The following is a 15,145-nucleotide window of genomic DNA, read 5'->3' as shown; positions in this document are numbered from 1 at the left end:
AATCACGTAAACAAAAACTTGAAAAGTTTGCTAAATTTGCCCCAGATAAGGTGAAATGTGTTCTTTTTTCTGCATGGTATACTTTATTACGCAAGCACACAACTTCATTGTGGCTTCATTACTGGCTCAGCTCTACCTCATGCCATGCAAATTTGTGTTTTGTATACGTTAGACCAGAAAAAAGATAAGCACGCCTACCTACAGCTTCACAACCATAGACAGGTATAACAAATAGATAAGTCTGCTCCCACACCGTTGATGTTGTTGTATTTGTTGCCAGCTATTACACCATCCTGATCCATATAAGTGCTGGTTTACTGCTTGGGGGGTTTCTTAATTTTTTAAAAAAAATTTAAAATCTAAGGGTCATGACACAGGATAAGAGTTTTTTGCTGGTATCTCTCCCCTACATGGGCTTTTTTCCCTTCCATAAGTGGCTTGCATTATACTGCCGTATTCTAGCAAAACAGTAGCATTTCTTACATTTACCGCCCGGACTTGTCTGGCAGCCTGTTAATCTACGATCTTCTGCTGTCATTGAAGACTGCCTCCTTAACCCAGCTTAACTCCTAATGCAACTAAAAAGCTAAATGTATAGACAAAGACACAAAATTTCACCCCTTCTAACCCTAATTTCCCCATCCAGCCCACTGACAGAAGGAGAATACAGTATTCTCTGTACTTTTTAACTCCAACTCACCCCCACTCTCGCAAAGACTTTCCTCGTGACAAGAGAATGAATGCTTTATTATGCATTAGGAAGTGTGTTTCAGTCCATTGCAGGCTGATTTTCACCCCCATTATGCCCGTATCATCTTCCTGGGTCTTCTCATCCGATAGGGTTATCATGCCAGGGTTGGGTGCTGCCAGGCATGACTTGGCCAACGATCAGAACGGTCTTTCTCATAAACACGTAAATGGTAGTGCTTGAGAAAGGAGCAGAGAAGGAGGTGTAGCACTGCTGCTGCGCTTGTCAAGCAGCAGTAGGCAAACATTCCAAGGAATGGTCGTTGTTTTGAGTTTCTAAAAACACTTCTGTGACCACAGCGGCTCTGCACCATCATAGTTTTATCTTAAACTTGTCAGCTCTCTGCCAAAATAAAAGCATTTGCTTTTTATTTTATTTTGGATGAACACTTATGCCCTAATTTTCTTACTGATATTTTACTTTGGGCTGCACAGCATTTGTTTTTTTAAATCTAATGACTTGGGGCATGGTGATATGTAAATTGCAAGTATCTCTGACTTGTTTTAGTCATTTTTTTTCATAATGCAGCTTCTAAAAGGTGCATTATGAATGCAATTCAATTAAAACATGATGCAGCAGGACTGCTTAAAGAAGGTGGAAAGTTATACCTCGCAGAATTGGCGGACAATTGGGCGTTGTAGTTCTGCTGGATATAAATTGCATTTGAAAGCATAATTCACTTATTGCTGTTGTGTGGGGATCCGTCTTTACCCAAGAGACCCAAAGAACAGCGTGGCTTTTTAGATTTCCAATAATAAGAAACTCCAGCAAGCAGTGAAGCCACCAGATCATGGGTTTTACTGCAATTGCATGTCTACGTTAGAGGGGGACTTTCGTAGTGTGGTCAAACAGTCGCTCGTGCATGTTTCTTTTATCTGAAATATCTGGTTTTGCATTTTCTGTTAGAGAGTTTTGCATGGGTTAAATAATGGTGAGGGATCACTCCTTTCTCGTTTACTTCCTACTTTCTCAATCATAACGCTTGCAGCACCCTCACACGGTGCTGCTCTCAGCATTTCTATGGTGTAATTTCTACGGGATTATTTTTGTCCCCTGCTTTACTCTGTGGGTTTTAGAAACAGCCCTTCTATGCTACATTTATCATCTCTCAAAATAGGAGAAGCTTCTTCATCCCTGTCCAGCTAAAGCTGAACTAACATTTAGTCGGTGTGCATGAGAGGGGTTATAAAGTATCATTCGTTTCAATTGAGACCTGACAGGAATGTTTGGGAGTGGTGACCTCGCAGTGGGAACTTTTCAGATATGTCAACTGTTTTTTCAACCACATATCAGATTTCCAACATGGCTATGGAGCCCATTATAGCCCAGCTCTGCTCCCATAACTGTCCAAATAGTTTTAGTATGTTTGTTCTCTTGCTTTGCGATAGTCACAATTTCGTTGTACATGTAGAATGAGAATAAAAGGCTATTCTATATGTTAGTGGTGTTAACAATCTTGTCTATGTTTTATCTTCTGAATTAGGAAAATGACATTCAAATGGAACAAGTTCAGACAGGTTTGGTGGCTGCTAGACAGAACATGACATTTAAATGTCATATATGAATACAAATTGTTGTATGTCAGCAGCAAATTACCTCCATACAGCTAGCTTATTTTAAACTAAATAAATATGGAGATATAGTTCTATCAGTAAGTCAAAACAAGAACGTTAAGTCTGTGCTGTCATTTGAACCTTGATTTGTCTTAATCTGTTTACATAATTTCTTCCGTTGCAACTTTGACATCATTCGAGCTAAACATGATAGAAAACCGAGAGAGGCAGCTCTGTGTCTCCAGTAGTTTCAGAGATGTGTTGTGGTTGAAGCCATTTCCTTTAAGCTCTTTGATAATTGTTGCACCGTGACCATGGAAACCATCATAGAGTGGTGGTGGTGGTAGAGATGAGTGGAAGAGAGGGCTTGGGTAGTAAATGAATGAGAATACCTACCTTAATGGAGTAAATGCAATCATGCCGGTCATGTGATGATGTCACATTGACTGTGCAACCATTAGACATCAGCCTTTCGTCAGTGGTTAGGTTTGACTATATTTGACATGCCTGGATGGGGTTTTTTTCATTCTAAGTTAAAGCATAAGACACATATGTATAATAATCAGCTATGTTTCCAATGCTGCAGAAAATTAACAGCCATTTTAGAGTTTCACTGGTGCCTTTGCAGACTTTGAAGCCTTTACAAAACAGACTGAATGCCTGACAGCACGGTCTGTTTAGATTTCCTCCCCCACACTTTTTTGCACCAGTAACATTTTACCAGGTGACCACCACGCCTGAATGAGCTTCCGTAGTCTGAGAGTTGGGGCTGGGGGTGGGGGGTAGCCTGCTGCATCTGAGCGCGATCATGTTTCGTCAAGTTGCAGTCGTCAAAAAGAAAGCAGTGAAGCAGGACAAACAATAGGAGCTACTACTTTCAGGTGTGCAGTGTTTTCTCATTTGTATCACAAGCTCGCCACAGTCCCCATGGGGATGAAGCGCCCTGGTTTCCCTCACTTAGTAAGAACACCTTAATCCGGACTGTGCTTTAAAAGAGCATGCTCCACTGTAAGTGTGTTATCGGAGGGCGTGGGACGGCTGAAAATAAAGAAGCGAGGGAACATGGGAAGAAGGGAAGGTGTTCATATTTGAACGGTTAAGAGAATAAAAATACAAGAGTAAAACTGTGAAGGTGGGACTTTAAGGTTGTTTCCTGTCTGTAAACGACAGATCTCACCAGGTAGGGAAGTAGAGCAAAAACTTAAGCCACTTATCAAAAACTCTTATTAGGATTCAAGAGAAGTGTGCCTACTACCTTGATTTAATTTCTTACTCCAGATAAACCTGTCAAGACAGAAAGCAGACATTGAAACATAAACACTAATGCAGCCCAAAGACCTCTTTTTAAGTTTAATGGATCTGTAACTTAACCATAGCTTCCCCCCTCTGAGCTCAGTACATTTGAATTTTTGTGGGAAGCTTCAGTGAACATGAACTTTCTGCCCGTGGCCTCAGTTTGCTTCTCCTCTCTTGTTTTAAAAGATGGGCTCGGCTACATTCCTCAGTGTAATCCTCCCGAACTGGGCCACACCCTGGGTAGAGCAAACATGTGGAGGGGAATGTACGCCGCGCAGCAGGAGTTGGTGTCCCCCCAGGGTCATTCACCCAGACACAATGAGGCACTGACTTGAGCCTAATGTGGGGCTGCAGTGGATGCGGCATGCTTTTGATGAGCCCCTAGGAGACCCCACACTGCTACCGTTCCTTAAACAGGCCTCCTCGTAGGCAGACAAATGCATGCACACACACTGTCTTGCCAGTGCAAACCATGCCAAATTTCATTTGATCCATGTGATTTCACCCCCTCCACAGCCCCAGTCTATCTGAAAACATCTACAAAGGTATAGAGATAAGAGTCAGGGAGAGGGAAGTCTGATCAGATCTCTGTTTCCTACTCAGGTCTAGTAAGTCAGTCTGGTCCCTCTGTGTGCTGGAAATGTTTAAAAGAAGAACCACAAAAACATTTGTTTATGCATGTGAAAGCATATTACCCACCATTAAACCCCAGTGATAGATCACTGTTATAGTGGGATTTGTAAGGAGTCCTTGAGCAGTGTAGAAAATTCTGTTTTACATCTGGTCACATTTATAGGTCATATGTTGATCATTGAGACTGTGTGTTATAATTTGGTTGATAGTTTACATCCTGTAGAAGTTCAAATGTTGTCTTCCGTGTTATATTATTATATTACATGGGGATCCATTGATGTTAAACAGTCAGTATTAGTTGTTATCGGCGTTGTTACCTGATATCGGCATAACAACATGACATGTACTGACATCTCTACTTGTTGTGTTACAAAAGGTTTGTGCTGACTAAGATAGTCTGATCAAGACGCTTTTATAATTAGTATTATGAAGGAGCATGGCATAGCAATAAAAACATCTGGAGCAGCCAAAATGCTTCCATGTCTTTTAAATTTCATGTTATTCTGACATGTTACATGTTTTTTTAGCTGAAATTAAATTTCAGGTTAAAATTTCACACTACTGCTGTTGATCAGCAAAATCAACACATAAGAGTACACACCGATATTTTAACTGGGCCACCGCTTTGACCCACATTTGTGTTGGTCAGTGTGCTTCAACGTTGTTGTTTGTGTGAGTCTGCCATTTGTAGCTGAAAAACTCCACAATATCAGCTCCACATTTCTCGTTTGCTGCTCTGAGAAATCAGAGCTCAATTGCTGGGATACTGTTGGTGCTGTTGGTTCCAAATCTTGTGCTCTAGCAACAGGATTTTTTGGTGAAAATGTTTCCTTTCCATGTGGGCAGCCAACCTAAAAATAAAACAAGGAGCCAAATGAAAATCATCGGACAATATTTCATGCAATTTTGTGTGGAAATTATGGGTTTTCAGACGTCAGACAGATGAGAATAAGCAGTATTTACTTTTGTTAAAGTAAATGTCAGGAAAAACTGTGTCATTTTATCAAAAATACACCAAGGCGGTTCTGCTTTACATCGCTCCAATCAGTGCTATAATGAGGCCTGATAAACATGTCCAGTATTCAGCACTCTCTGCTTCCCATTCTGCTAATGTGCAGCCTTTGTTATATCACCTAATGGGGTTGTAGTTTTGATCTTGAACTCTATTATGTCTTCTCTTTTAAAAAAAGCAAAAAAAGATGTATGGCATTACTGTTGTTTAATGTCAGATTGAATAGTAGGTGTTCTTCATCCAATGAGCTGCCTGCAACATGATGGAACGACTGAGCACTGAAAATCTGCCCATCTGCTGTACCAGTGTCTCACCTGGTCTCAGTCCACCCACTACCTCTGAGTCATCCTCTTTTTCCATCTCTCTCAGCTGCCCACAGTGCTGATAAAGTACTCCATTTTCTGCATTATTTTTTTTTTCTGCCTGTGGAAAAAAAATGGTAACTTAAATCAGTGCTGCAGAGTCAATGCCATCCTCACATTTGATGATTTCAAAGCCAGCTGGACTCAAACTCCCTTACTGCTGCAGTAGTTGTTGCTGTTGTGAGCACCTCTGCAGTAAAGCAGAAGGCAGATCTATGCCAGAGTGAGGCAGGAGGCATGCTGTGCGGTTGACCTTTAGTATCAGCCCCATTAATTATTGATACGTAGTTTCATCATCACTGAGAGACAGACTCAGGTTTTCTAAGGGTAGCACATATTTACCTGCTTTATTCACTGGAACCTAACCTTAGATTAAAAATGCACTGTATATCATGCTTGAAAAAAAAATCATTATCTTCAGCCTTCTGTGTTTTTTTCCTCCCTTTGGAAGGGCAAGCGATGCCTAGTGGTAGCCGCAGTATGATCACTGTATTGCCAGTGTACTGAAGCATATGGCGTTGGCTGTAGCCCATTTTAAACACTGAAATTAATCGTTTCACTGGGAATGTGTTGACTGCTTCCTCGGGGTTCTTTAATTCTCTGGTGATAAGTAAATGGACAAGCTTACAGAGGCACAGAGTTCAAGATGCTTCCACCCAACCACCCTCAGTTTGTAGGCAGACGCACCTTGGGAGCTGCAAACAGTTAGACAGACAGGCCCAGCTGTCTCCTAGGGGCCAGTCTTTATAATGAGACAAAGATCTCCTTAATTGGCTCCATCTAATGAGGCAACATAAAGGCAATCTTTAGGGGACCTCTTCTTTTTTTCTTTTTTTTTTGTTTAAATGACTGTTGGGCTGTGTCAGAGGCAGTTGTAAACCAGTCCTACCATGACATCCCAATCCCTTGTGGAGACTTGTCAGTGCTGCGAACTTCAAAAGCCTACATGTCGGTATGTCACTGTAAAAAAGTCATTTTGCTAATAAAGTAAGCACCAAAAGCTACACTGACAGTGATTGACACTGGGCTTGCATATGAAAAAGAGAAGTGACAATGGAGTGTGCCCTGTGTGAACTCCATTTTAGAAGTGTTCTGACTCATATCCTATTCAGGCTCATTGAGTGGCAGTGACGGACTGCGCAGTAAAAGTGGAATCTGCCATAATTACTTGTCGAAGCCTTCCAATGCGCGCTACTGTGCTGCAGATACTGATGAGCTAAATGGAGACCCCCATTTTGAGAAATGGCACTTAAAAAGTTGGTGCTTTGTACTGGCACACATAATAAAGAGACAGTCACTTGTCTTATTTTGAGTTAGCATATGGACTGAATTAGGCTGATGAGATCATGCGGGGTTGTGCCTTTGTCTGAAATGGCTGATCGCCCAAACCAGTATGCTGTTGCAGTCAGTGGCACAAGGTTGAGCAGACTATTAATTCAAGGCCAGTCTAGTTTTTTTTCTCAAGCATCAAGCTTAATAGGCCAGGCTAAAGCAGCTCTATGATGGAGTAATTTGATAGAGCCTGTCTAGATGAAAGTCTTGGCGTCAGTGTAAATGGCTCCTGTATTAGTGAATGAAAGGCTTAAACTGAGCCTGTTACGCTCCACGTTTTTAATTGCTGGGCTCTACTACAGTAGCTTTGCATGGTTCACGGTTCATAATCATCCTTATGTATCTTTTACCAGCTCCTTAGTTCAGTCACTGTCTAAACAACCTCTCTTTAAGCCAGCTATCTTCTGATTGGCTGCCCCTCACACACAGATCCTGTCTGAAGCCTGAGCTTCACAGGTGTTACCTGTATATATGCAAAGTCATTTTCTGAATCTCCATCATTGTAAAATATGGCAGAATAATAAGAAAAGCACAGTAGGCCCCCTTTATAGCTTTGTAATTAGAAGGAAAGCTAAGAAAACATAGTCATACTCAGCTTATTCAGATCCAGTACTGGTTCTCAAATGATGCTTTGTCGACGCTTCTTTTCTTGGCTTGGCTATGAACTCCCACAGCAACAATAAACTGATGTTTGTTAATAAAGGATGAGCCGTGTTTACTTCCACCTGTGTCCTATTTATGTAGTTTTGGATATCATTCCTAACGGCACTCAAAGCACAAAGTACACACAGAGTGTTAAGTTTGACCTGTGGGAATGGTGCAATATCACTACGCAGAATAGGAATGGCAACTTTTGTGTTTCCTTTGATGCACTAAAACATATTTGGCAGGGTGCATCCTTCTGTTCTATTTAAAACCCAAGCTAGAGGTATTATTTGTATTTGTATCACTCTCTTGCCTCCTTTCCCCTACCACAGAGGGTGGCCATACCATAAAGGTCAACTTTAGGTCATAGCAGCATTTCTGTTCCTGTGGGTGGGTGGTTGTGTGTTTTGGCCAACAAGGAGTTGTGGGGGGAGGCTTGAAAAGTTCATGGACGAAAGTGAGATGGCCAATTTCACACCCAGCAGATGCCTGCTCCAGTGACCCACAGCGACAGGTGGGAGACACTAATTGGCAGAGCGCACCCTCGCAGAGTTGGCTCAACCCACGGTGGGTGAGGGAATGAAGGTGGGGACAGAAGAGGGTGAGAGTGAAAGAGTAGTGGTGACAGTGGTGAGCATAAATTGGCACCGCAAATTGTCAAAACACGCGTGGTAGGAAGAGTGTCAGGTTTAACAGCCGCACGGCTCAGGTGCACACCGCCTGTGATTCATGCCCCGTTTCCATCTTACCAAAAAAAGCACATTTTGCATTTGATAAATAAACTGTTGCCGCTCTCTAATGTGGTCCTGTTTGCATTTCCATAGTGCCACTGAATTCAGTTTGCTTTCACTTCCTTTTGGACCTGTTTTCTCCAAGGGAAGCTTTGACTTCCCTTGGAGAAAACAGGAAAAGGGCAAGGTGATGACATAAGTGAATAACGTGATCAATGTGTTTGCCTCGTTCGGACGATTTTAAGATAAAACACACCCTGCAGCTCAAAGGCTGAGTCACTGTACCCTGGTTTATTGATCTTATTTCTTTGACCAAAGGGCAGCTATTACTTTAACCAGGTATGAGCACTTCTTCTACTCTGTCTTCCTCAGTGTTCTCAAACTTATGAGGACTGTTTGTATCATCTCCATATGGGATTAGAGCCTCCACAGCCCACAGGAGAGAGAAGAGGCCTCAGTGGCCTCATCACCAGGGCCAACAAACAACCAAGTGATGTTGCTCTTATTCACCTTTGGTTGTGTATAGAACAAAAACACAAAAACAACTTGCGTTTGAAGACACTTTCAAACCTTAAATTATCACTACATGTACATCTAGATTCCACAGTAGTAAATATATAAAATCAGACTTTTGGAAAGCGTGACACAGATATCCAAGTTAGTTGCTGATATAGCTACGCACAATTTATTTCAACATGCTTGTGTGGGTACTTCTTTTGCACTGCAACAGAAATAGTGTACAAGATGTCATAGACTGGAAACTTTGCCCAGTGGAGTGGAAAACAATATGCTACTGAGCCATAAAAAAGACTAAAAACAATCATTTAGCTGGTTAAAAATCTTAGACTTTACTACATTAAATGAGTGCTCTAGTGCCCAGGATCTAATTTGGTGTTTTAGCAAGGTACTGTATTAACTGAGGCACTTGCAAACAACTCTACAGCTTTCTGAATTCTGTCTGAAAAACAGAATTGACAAGGAGGTATTTTCATTTAAAACAAAGTCAGTGGTGCGTAGTGAGTACTTTTTGCCTGCGGTGCAGGCGAGACTTCTGGCAATAGATAATGCTTCCAGTACCGCTCTAATATGCGGGCCTTTTTGTTTCGCAGCCACTCCCAAGCTATGTTTTCTGCTGGTATCGCCACCCTTTACCATGTGTTCCTTTCATTAAGAACATCAGTTTTATCATCGACCTAGCCAAAGAAAACTCTGGTTTTACTATTTGCCCTTCTGGTTCTTCTTCCGAAGAATTTTTAAAAAGCAATGGCTTCTACGTGAGCACATACACGCCCAATATACATGAGCAATATTGTGTTGTGTGTTTTTTTACACATATAGATGGATCTAGAAAGTGTATTAAAATGCTTGCATGAACAGATACTGTTTCTATCTAACTCCCTTTTATAATGTCATCTCTTGATTTATCATCGCGCAATGTTTAGGTTAGTCCGAAACACAGAGTGTGGTTTGTCTTGCTTACCATGTATTTATTAAACATAAATAACTTTCCGACATATGGAGAGTTTGATCAAAGATACAAGGTTATACTCAATAACTGAATTATTAGTTTGATTGTAAAATTAATTCTTGAGTAAAAGAAACTGTCTGGTTTCTTTGTAGGTTGAATCATAAACCTGCACTTCGCAACTTTTTTTTGTCAGCAACCAAAGCTTTAATCTCCAAACAGGAGAGTAAGCAGCCATCCAGCGTTTCTGCCCCTATCTGCTGAGTGTGTTAGAAAGAGGCTTTGATGAATAGATCTCCTCTCTCCCCTCCATCTCATTATCCTCCTTTATCTGTTTTATGGATTTACACAACTCCTCAACATGTTCTGACATGCGGTCGATAGTGTCAGCAGAGAAAGAAGATGTAGGCTAGCCTTTTTTTTCATGTTCCCACATTATTTTATTTATTTCATTAGCAGTTGTAGCTGATTTGTGCTATTTTTGCACCACTGTGGAGTAGTTTTGGCTTTGATCGCTAGAAAATGATTGAAATTGTATCTGTCAACAAATGTAAAATTAGGAAATTTAAAAAAGAGCCTACCGGCTTTCTGCTATTTCCTCTTGGGGATGTGGCACAGTTCTTTTCAAACTAGGCCATCAACATCATATAACCTATTTCTATGATGTCTTTCACCGATATGGCTAGTTGAAGTTAGCTGTAGGACTGCCCTCATATCATTGCAGAGCTGACAGGATGAGCATAGGGAAATGACAGCTTGTTGAAAGCAGGTTAATGCCTCCGTCTTCTAGCTGTGACTCACTTATCAACAGACTGAGAGGTGGCAATGTCATAGCTGAGCCTTTCTTTTGGATAGTATATAGTTTTAGACGTGTATGGGAAAGTGAGACAGCTGCTTCACTTCAAACACGCTGTATGATTGTGCCCAAGTGTCTATGTCAGCTTCCTCGCCAATCTCCCTCTATGTGTTGTATTGATACTTGTTTACGTTTTTGTGCGTACAGAGTAAATGAGCTCTGCAGGGTGGGTTTCATGTCTCAGCAGGTCACAGATGATCAGATTAACTGAAGCAAGGCTTCAGCCTCCAGCTGGATTAGCAGCGGGAACCGGGGCTTTGCAGGTGCCTCGCAACGGTGCCACTGCAGCCACACTTTGAACGTTGCCTCCTCAAAAGACGGTTACAATACTCACACTCGTATCCAACATAGTTAGTTATTATAGCCATCAGCTGAATGCTGATAGGCTTCTTTTTTTTTCGCTGCTCCACGACTGCACAAAAACTCCTCGATCCATACCCTAGATGGTTAAACTATAGGTTGTTTTCACAACCTGCAACAAGTATATATATCACAGCTCCTGATAGAAAATTGTTTATACCCTGCAGACTATTTAGGCACAGTAGCGCAGAAAATTAATGAAGACCCTGTGTATTGATTAAGAATATTTTGTTTTTCATTTCTCTCTCATGAAGTCAGGCACATATTGACTACCAAAACATCTTTAGTGTAGCGTTTATTTGTAATTCTAAGTAGGAATTTAGACAAACAACTCCAACATTTTTTTGAACTGCCTGATCTGCGGTGTGAGTCAGACTGTCTATAACCCTTCTTCCATTGATTAGTGAATTTCTTTGAAGGCTGAGCATTTTGGCTGTGTCATCTCATTGTTTGGAAACCAGACGTAATGATCATTGGGACACTGCATACTTGTGTGCTTGCAGCTTGTCAGTCACATGGTAAAGCAAATTCTGCCATATCTTCCTCGTTACCTGCTGGTCATTAGAAATAATGCATTTTAAAGGCACTTTCTTTTTATAGAGTTTTATGGATTTAACTAACTGAAGACTCCCAGTGCATTTCTGTGTCATGAGATCATGGGCATGTGATTTTTAGCTGATGCACAACGTGCTGCAACTGTTCAGAGATGTTACCACACAGACTTATAAGGACACAGTGTGATGAAATTTCGATGTGTTCTTTGTTCTTGTTTTGTCCAAACAAGAAAAATGAACACATCCAGTTGCTGAAGACATTTGATCAGCAAGGACAGGCTTTATTACACTCCTCAGATGGAGGTGGGAGTGTTTAGATTTACGGCCTGTGGGAGAAAGATTCATGATATCCAGGCATCCCAGGACAAACAAGAAAGGAAGAAACAACACACTTTATATCACCTTAATCCCACTCTCCCACTCTCTGTCCTTCCCCTCCCTCTTCTTGGGTAATCTCAAGCGTGTCAGCAACACTACCACTTGTTCATCTGAGGGATTATAGCTCATGAAACAAAGGCACTTAATTACTGCTGAGGCAACACATGTCTTATGTGTGTCTTGGGCGAAGGTGAAGAAAGCAGACGCTTCTAAAATACCAAGTCTCTGTGCTCTACAGTGGTGTTTTCTTTTCTGTATATGTTATGCTAAATAGAGCTGAGCAGAGTACAATCAGGCGTGAAAGGAAGTTTGGAGTTGCCACAGTTTTTAAGTTTAAATGACTAGTTTTCCCCCCGCTTTTCACCATTGATTCCTGTTCTCCATTACCAGGCTAAATGTAAACAAAAAGCCTCTGGCTATCATTTCATAATGGATTTTCAGTGTTTCCTGCTGTCCCGGGGCCTCACCGCTTCAAACAGACCCATTAGCCCAAACAGATCCATTAGAGCCTAAAAACAAAACAAGATCCTTAAGAGGGAGCATTCTGTGGGTTCAAGGATAAAGGGAAGCCCTGTCCATGTGCATCTAGCGCCTCACTACTTTACCGGCTGCTGGGATCACTGGGTCTGCTTTTTTTTCCCAGTCTTCTGAGCACCAGAGTGCCTGTCCTGTTGGTGTCTCATAGCTGGGGGCTTTCACCAAAGTACTTTCCTCTAACTGTTACAGGCTGACCCATAACCAGCTGTTAGGGTCCTTGGAACAAGACACTATTGGAGTAAACTAAGAGAGGAGAGAAAGAAGGACATTATGAACAAGTGCAACTGTTTTTTTTTCATGGATGCCCTAGAAAAAGCAAAATGTGTTGAGTGTTGAGGGTTCAAACTAAGCTAAGCTTTCAGTACTGTAAGTGTTGCAAGCCATGAAATGTTCTCATTTGGATATTTATAGCTACAAGTGCAAATACCTGTAAACCAAACACCCAATGAAAGGAAGACCACAAGTCATTTCTCAACAATGTAAATGGCTTAGCATTAAAAGGCTGGATATAAATGGCACACTGCTGAGACAAGGCACTGAAGGAGAGAGAAAAGGAGGAGATATGTGGGAATGCTGAGAGACAAGAGAGAGCGAGTGCCTTTCCACCCCCTTCTTGCTGGTCAGTTGGGTTACAACAGGTTCTTTGGCTATGCTGTAAAAGGATTACACATATCACAGGCTTCACGTCAGAATAATTTGAATCAGTTTCTCACAGCAGCCCTCCTGCTTTCACGCTGAGAAGGACAATCGGATAAATGTGGGGAAGAAGACATTGTTACAGCTTCTCTGATGGACGTCCTGTCGGAAAAAAGGCAGAAGCTTTTTTTAAAGCAATGTCTGCAGAAGCTGCCTTTGTGAGCATTTTAGTGTCGTTTTTGTGGTTCGCCAAAGTCAGCTAGGTATGTTGGACTTTAAACATTATCAGTTAGAGTCCCATCTCTGTGACTTTTCACTTCTAAAGTCTTCAGCCATCATGTAGCCAGTGCCTGGTTTGTGCTGACCATGCATGTGTTTAAGCTCTTTTCCCCATGATTTTCCTCCCTCATTGTTTCTTCGGGATTGCAGTCTGCCAATATTGCCAATCACACTGTCATTGATCATGTCACTGAGAACTACTCTCACGTCAGAAAGACATCACGAGGGCTTAGATATGTACACAGCTTCTCTGTGCTGCTGGCGAAAACTGGGGGGGATTAATGGAGAAATGCATGCACACTCACATCTCAGGACCCTTAAGATTCAACACTACCTAATTGATCAATATTGTTTTTTTGTTTTTTCTCGCTTTGAGGTGTTGATGTGCGAAAGAAAAGCAATGCTTCATTTCGAGCGTATCAATCTGGGATAAGCACCAGGGCCCTAGTTTACCCATTAAGGCTGATTGGAACCACAGGAGTGTAGCATAAAGGCGGGTTGCCAGACATCTTGGCAGTGGCATTTTCAGCTCTTCTGTCAGCCTATAGGCAGCTCCTCTCTGTCTCCAGCAGTGCTGAGCATAGAGCGCCCATTGAGGGCAAAATGCAAATGTTACAGTGGTGAACGGAGGGGCCCACAAGTGAAGCGCTATTCTGTGGAGGGGGTGGAAGACTGGCCCTCTGTGTCTGTGCCACCCACAGACACACAACAGTCATCACTCTGACCATTCAGCCGGGGCTGATGAAGGAGGCGGGGTGGCGTTGTGGAAGGGGTTTCTGCCACTGATGAAGATGCCAGGGTTATACATGGGCCGTTTGAGCCAGTGTTCCCTGTGAATTTATTTTACACTTCACTAATGTGTGCCACCTCCAGAAGTGGCTGTAGTGTAATTATGGCTTTGTAATTGTAGTAGTAATTATCCTGTGTAAAAAAAAATAGTAAAAAATAGTTTTAATTTACCTTTTGTTCGATTTGTTTTATTGCTTTAAGTGACAATAGTAGCAAATTAATTTAAGTGTGGCTCTGAATCAGGTGCTTAGCAGCCACAGCTGACTCAGAAGATAATTAGACTTTGCTGTGGTGTACCTAAACATTTGTCTTTTCACTGTGGAAGTGCATCCAGACATCCAAAGTTGACCGTGGAAAAAAAAATACAAAAGGACAAAAATCACAACAAAGTAGTTCAGCACTGGCAGTTTAAAATGTGCATCACACGGTCAGAGGATGTTTTCTGTAGGCTTAGCCCTGCCTCTGTGTATCTGTGAGTGTTGCAGTGTGATAGCTCTGTCATGTTTGTGTAGAAGCACTGTTGTACCCTCCTCAGCACTTTGTCACTGTGTAAAAAGGTTTGTGTATGTGTGTGTTTTGTGTTCTCATACCAGCGTGTTTGCTGCAGTAAATGTTTGCCATGTGTTTTTCTCTCCCACTTTGCCTTTTGCTAAAGGTTTGTCAACTGTGTGGCCATGACAGATTGGGAGCGTGATCAGCGGATTGCTGAGAAAAATTAGTTATCCTTCTTTTTCAGTGCCACGAATGACAACAAGACAACAGTTTAGGTCTGCAAATAACACGCTTTTTATTATATATCAGTCTGTAGATATATGTTTAAAGTAAGGCACACATTGTTTAGTCACTCGAGACAAACGGCAGACAATGTCTGAGATCTTCAGACTTATCCTCATTAAGTAAAATGATAATATGGTGAATGTGACATAGTAGCAGTTAATATAATACAAAGAAAAAAAAGCTTTTAACATTGTTGTTTGAT

The 15,145-nt window shown here is 41.6% G+C and overlaps 1 protein-coding gene across 13 annotated transcripts in view; it reads left to right on the top strand.

Moving 5' to 3' along the window:
- Window positions 1-15,145, top strand: part of LOC120737595 (muscleblind-like protein 2a) — a 68,928-nt gene that overhangs the window by 13,071 nt on the left and 40,712 nt on the right. The gene's annotated exons all lie outside the window — the stretch shown is intronic.

Source organism: Simochromis diagramma, unplaced genomic scaffold, assembly GCF_900408965.1.
Source record: "Simochromis diagramma unplaced genomic scaffold, fSimDia1.1 OVJJ01000413.1, whole genome shotgun sequence".
NCBI lineage: Eukaryota > Metazoa > Chordata > Actinopteri > Cichliformes > Cichlidae > Simochromis > Simochromis diagramma.
Note: the sequence above shows the minus strand (reverse complement) of the source record. Positions and strands in the feature narration are given on the sequence as shown.